Below are 6160 nucleotides of genomic sequence, written 5' to 3'. Positions count from 1 at the left end.
TGAAATGCTCTCTATATATTAGAATGATGGTTTCATGGGTGTCTTATAATCCAGTGATCTCTAGACTTGAAATGGGTGCATTTATTGCATGTAAATCATATCTCAATAGAGTTTAAAATATATATTCAATGTATATATTTTCTGTGTTTATGTATGCTTAATTACAAGCATCATTATCTATGATTTATATAATTGAAATAGATAGAAAACTCACCTTCTCACTCCTGCTTATTCTCTGGAAACTATTTTCAGATTAGGTACTAAATGAATCAATTCAACATATGAACATTTTGTTACTCTTCTACACATTTTAATGTTATCCCATTTTAACAAAAAATAAATTAAATTTCCAATATATCCACCTTTATCTTCCCTCAGTGTTTTATATTTGTCTTTTTTGCTGTTTCTCAAACATGCTAAATCCACTTACATCTCAGTGGATTTGCACTTAATTTTCCATTTGTGTAGGATAAACTTCCCTAAAATGTTTATACTGAATTCCTTCTGACCTATTTTGAAAAGAACTTTTCTATTAGGTTTTTCCTGGTCACCATGTTAAAATTTTGCTTTCCAAAATGATATTTTATACCTTTAATTGCTATATTAATTTCCATGTCTCTTTAATAGTTGTTAGTATATATCATACTATATATTTACCTTATTTGATCTTTCTCTAAGAAATAACCTCTAGAAAGGCAGAAACTTTCATTTTGCTAACATTTGTATTCTTAGAGCCAAGAATCTTGCTCACTACATAGTAGATAATTAATAAATATTTTCTATATCAATACATTTTCCCCATAGCAGTTGTATATATGTATAGAACAATTAAAATGATATAAAGTGAAAAAAACAAGGCAGAGGAAAAGTATTTTAAAATTATATATTTATAAAAGATAGCTGATGAAAGTATTATTATATCCCATAGGCTTTTTCATAAATTGCCTTATAAATAAGTAAAAACATATAATTCTCTTCATACAACTACACACACACACACACACACACACACACCATTCCAAATTTCCTCTCTAATTTGTAATTAAGAAATATTCATGCATGAGACTGGATAAAATAAAATTGGGACAATAGGATCACAATAATTTTTCATGTTTATGTTTATAAAACTATAAATATAATCATATAAGTACATACAAATATATAATATGCTATATTATATAACTGTGTAAATCTAATAATGGTATATAATATAGTTCCTTCTCTAATAGTTAAATATTCCTTATGATGAAAAAAAATAAACAATACTATAAAGGTAAAGATGCAGCATTCATTGCGTGCTGCCCAGAGCTCAAAAAGATAACTCCAATTCAGTCAGCAGTTTCTCTCACCACTTAAGGATATCATTTCTGCCAACTGCCAAGCTTAATTTGGTGTGCCTGACTGGTACATGATCTTATTCTTTTCCAAGTCACTGATCAGTTTCCTTAGTAAACTCTCTGACCTTAGAGTTTTGGGCTTAGACAAAGACTGTTCTTTAATCCTACCAAACCTTGAGACAGAATTTGAATTAGACCCAGGAAAGCTCTGTGGCATGTATAAAAATGCCTCCTTGTGCTCGCTTCGGCAGCACATATACTAAAATTGGAACGATACAGAGAAGATTAGCATGGCCCCTGTGCAAGGATGACACGCAAATTTGTGAAGCGTTCCATATTTTTCAGCAGATGGAATGTCAGATAAAACATTCAGGATATACATGCTTCAGATGATCTGGAGTCTCAAGGAAGACATCAGACAGCAAAATCAGACAATGAAAGATCACTTCAACAATGAATTACATAAACAAATCCAAGAAGCAAAAGATCAACTATACAGGGAAATAGAGGTTATAAAAAACAAACAAACAGAAATCCTAGAAATGCAGGAAGCAATAAGCCAACTTAAAAACTCAATTGAGAATACTACCAGCAGAGTAGAACACTTAGAAGACAGAACATCAGACAATGAAGATAAAGTATTTCAACTCGAAAAGAACATAGACAGCTCAGCAAGACTGTTAGGAAACCATGAGCAGAACATCCAAGAAATATGGGATAACATCAAGAGACCAAATTTAAGAGTCATTGGGATACAGGAAGGGACAGAGTTTCAAACCAAAGGAATGAGCAATCTATTCAATGAAATAATACGAGAAAACATCCCAGACTTGAAGAATGAGACAGAACCCCAAATCCTAGAAGCCTACAGGACGACGAATGTGCAAATTCATAAGAGACCCACACCTAGACACATTATAATGAAGATGCCCAACATACAGAATAAGGAGAGAATTTTAAAAGCTACAAGAGAAAGGAAGCAGATCACATTTAGGGGTAAGCCAATCAGGATAACAGCTGATCTTTCAACACAGACTCTGAAAGCTAGAAGATCCTGGAATAACATATTTCAAACACTGAAAGAAAATGGGTTCCAACCAAGAATTGTGTTTCCAGCGAAATTAAGCTTCAGGATGGAAGATGAAATTAAAACCTTCCACGATAAACAAAAGTTAAAAGAATTTGCAGCTAGAAAACCATCTCTTCAAAACATCCTTGGCAAAACATTACAGGAAGAGGAAATGGAAAATAACAATGTAAACCAACAGTGGGAGGTAGGACACTAAAGGGGGGAAAATAATCAAAGAGGAAAACAAACCGTGTTTAGTAACATAAATAAACAAATATGGCTGGAAGAACAACCCATATCTCAATAATAACCCTAAATGTTAATGGCTTAAACTCACCAATCAAGAGACACAGACTAGTAGAATGGATCACAAAACAAGACCCAACAATATGCTGCCTACAGGAGATGCATTTGATAGGAAAAGACATACATAGGCTGAAGGTGAAAGGTTGGGAAAAATCATATCACTCATATGGACTTCGGAAACAAGCAGGAGTATCCATACTCATATCAAATAAAGTAGATTTCAAGCCAAAGTTAATCAAAAGGGATAAAGAGGGACACTACATACTGCTCAAGGGAACCATACACCAACAAGACATAACAATCATAAATATTTATGCCCCAAACAATGGTGCAGCTATGTTCATCAAACAAACTCTTCTCAAGTTCAAGAGTCTAATAGACCACCATACAATAATCATGGGAGACTTCAACACACCTCTATCACCACTGGACAGATCTTCCAAACAAAAGTTGAATAAGGAAACTATAGAACTCAATAACACAATTAATAACCTAGACTTAATTGACATATATAGAATATACCACCCAACATCAAGCAGTTACACTTTTTTCTCAGCAGCACATGGATCCTTCTCAAAAATAGATCATATATTATGTCACAGGGAAACTCTTAGACAATATAAAGGAGTAGAGATAATACCATGCATCCTATCTGATCATAATGGAATAGAACTGAAAATCAACGATAAAAGAAGGAAGGGAAAAGAATACATCACCTGGAGAATGAACAATAGGTTACTGAATGATCAATGGGTTATAGAAGACATCAAGGAAGAAATTAAAAAATTCTTAGAGATTAATGAAAACACAGACACAACATATCGGAATCTATGGGACACATTGAAAGCAGTTCTAAGAGGAAAATTCATTGCTTGGAGTTCATTCCTTAAAAAAAGAAAAAACCAACAAATAAATGATCTCATACTTCATCTCAAAATCCTAGAAAAAGAAGAGCAAAACAACAGCAAAAGAAGTAGAAGGCAAGAAATAATTAAAATCAGAGCTGAAATTAATGAAATCGAAACAAAAGAAACAATTGAAAAAATTGACAAAACTAAAAGTTGGTTCTTTGAAAAAATAAACAAAATCGACAGACCCTTAGCCATGCTAGCAAAGAGAAGAAGAGAGAGAACTCAAATTACAAACATACGGGATGAAAGAGGCAATATCACAACAGACACTTCAGAAATACAGATGATAATCAAAAATTATTTTGAATCCTTATACTCCAATAAATTAGAAGATAGTGAAGGCATAGATAAATTTCTTAAGTCATATGATCTGCCCAGATTGAGTCAGGAGGATATAGACAACCTAAACAGACCAATATCAATTGAGGAAATAGAAGAAACCATCAAAAGACTACCAACTAAGAAAAGCCCAGGACCGGATGGGTATACAGCAGAGTTTTACAAAACCTTTAAAGAGGAACTAATACCAATACTTTTCAAGCTAGTTCGGGAAATAGAAAAAGAGGGAGAACTTCCAAATTCATTCTATGAGGCCAACATCACCCTGATACCTAAACCAGACAAAGACACTTCAAAGAAAGAAAACTACAGACCAATATCTCTAATGAACCTAGATGCAAAAATCTTCAATAAAATTCTGGCCACTCGGATACAAAAACTTATCAAAAAAATTGTGCACCATGATCAAGTAGGATTCATCCCTGGGATGCAAGGCTGGTTCAATACATGGAAATCAATAAATGTTATTCACCACATCAATAGACTTAAAAATAAGAATCATATGATCATCTCGATAGATGCGGAAAAAGCATTTGACAAAGTACAGCATCCCTTTTTGTTCAAAACTCTAGAAAAACTAGGGATAACAGGAACATACCTCAATATTGTAAAAGCAATCTATGCTAAGCCTCAGGCTAGCATCATTCTGAATGGAGAAAAATTGAAGGCATTCCCTCTAAAATCTGGAACAAGACAGGGATGCCCTCTCTCACCACTTCTGTTCAACATAGTTCTTGAAACACTGGCCAGAGCAATTAGACAGACGAAAGAAATTAAATGCATCAAAATAGGAAAAGAAGAACTTAAATTATCACTATTTGCAGATGACATGATTCTATACCTAGCAGACCCAAAAGGGTCTACAAAGAAACTATTAGAGCTAATAAATGAATTCAGCAAAGTGGCAGGATATAAAATCAACACGCATAAATCAAAGGCATTCCTGTATATCAGCGACAAATCCTCTGAAATGGAAATGAGGGCAACCACTCCATTCACAATATCTTCAAAAAAAATAAAATACTTGGGAATCAACCTAACAAAAGAGGTGAAAGACTTATACAATGAAAACTACAGAACCCTAAAGAGAGAAATAGAAGAAGATCTTAGAAGATGGAAAAATATACCCTGTTCATGGATAGGCAGAACTAACATCATCAAAATGGCGATATTACCAAAAGTTCTCTATAGGTTTAATGCAATGCCAATCAAAATCCCAACGGCATTTCTTGTAGAAATAGAGAAAGCAATCATGAAATTCACATGGAAAAATAAAAGACCCAGAATAGCAAAAACAATGCTAAGCAGGAAGTGTGAATCAGGCGGTATAGCGATACCAGACTTCAAACTATACTACAGAGCAATAGTAACAAAAACAGCATGGTACTGGTACCAAAACAGGCGGGTGGACCAATGGTACAGAATAGAGGACACAGAAACCAATCCACAAAACTACAACTACCTTATATTTGATAAAGGGGCTAAAAGCATGCAATGGAGGAAGGATAGCATCTTCAACAAATGGTGCTGGGAAAACTGGAAATCCATATGCAACAAAATGAAACTGAATCCCTTTCTCTCGCCATGCACAAAAGTTAATTCAAAATGGATCAAGGAGCTTGATATCAAATCAGAGACACGCCGTCTGATAGAAGAAAAAGTTGGCTACGATCTACGTACTGTGGGGTCGGGCTCCAAATTCCTCAATAGGACACCCATAGCACAAAAGTTAATAACTAGAATCAACAAATGGGACTTACTCAAACTAAAAAGTTTTTTCTCAGCAAAAGATACAATAAGAGAGGTAAATAGAGAGCCTACATCCTGGGAACAAATCTTTACTCCTCACACTTCAGATAGAGCCCTAATATCCAGAGTATACAAAGAACTCAAAAAATTAGACAATAAGAGAACAAACAACCCAATCAACAAATGGGCCAAGGACCTGAACAGACACTTCTCAGAGGAGGACATACAATCAATCAACAAGTACATGAAAAAATGCTCACCATCTCTAGCAGTCAGAGAAATGCAAATCAAAACCACCCTAAGATACCATCTCACTCCAGTTAGATTGGCAGCCATTATGAAGTCAAACAACAACAAGTGCTGGCGAGGATGTGGGGAAAAGGGTACACTTGTACATTGCTGGTGGGACTGCAAATTGGTGCAGCCAATTTGGAAAGCAGTATGGAGAT

General features: G+C 34.5%; 1 non-coding gene across 1 annotated transcript; it reads left to right on the top strand.

Annotated features, from left to right (window-relative positions):
* Nucleotides 1-1572: 1572 nt before the first annotated feature.
* Nucleotides 1573-1679, top strand: LOC124076156 (U6 spliceosomal RNA). Its single transcript, XR_006846262.1, has one exon. It is a non-coding gene; the product is annotated as a U6 spliceosomal RNA (small nuclear RNA).
* The last annotated feature ends 4481 nt before the right edge of the window (nt 1680-6160 follow it).

Source organism: Marmota monax, unplaced genomic scaffold, assembly GCF_021218885.2.
Source record: "Marmota monax isolate L192 unplaced genomic scaffold, Marmota_monax_Labrador192_F-V1.1 WCK01_AAM20220418_F8-fsc00019, whole genome shotgun sequence".
In the NCBI taxonomy this organism is placed as follows: Eukaryota; Metazoa; Chordata; class Mammalia; order Rodentia; family Sciuridae; genus Marmota; species Marmota monax.
This window is presented reverse-complemented; position numbering and strand designations above follow the sequence as displayed.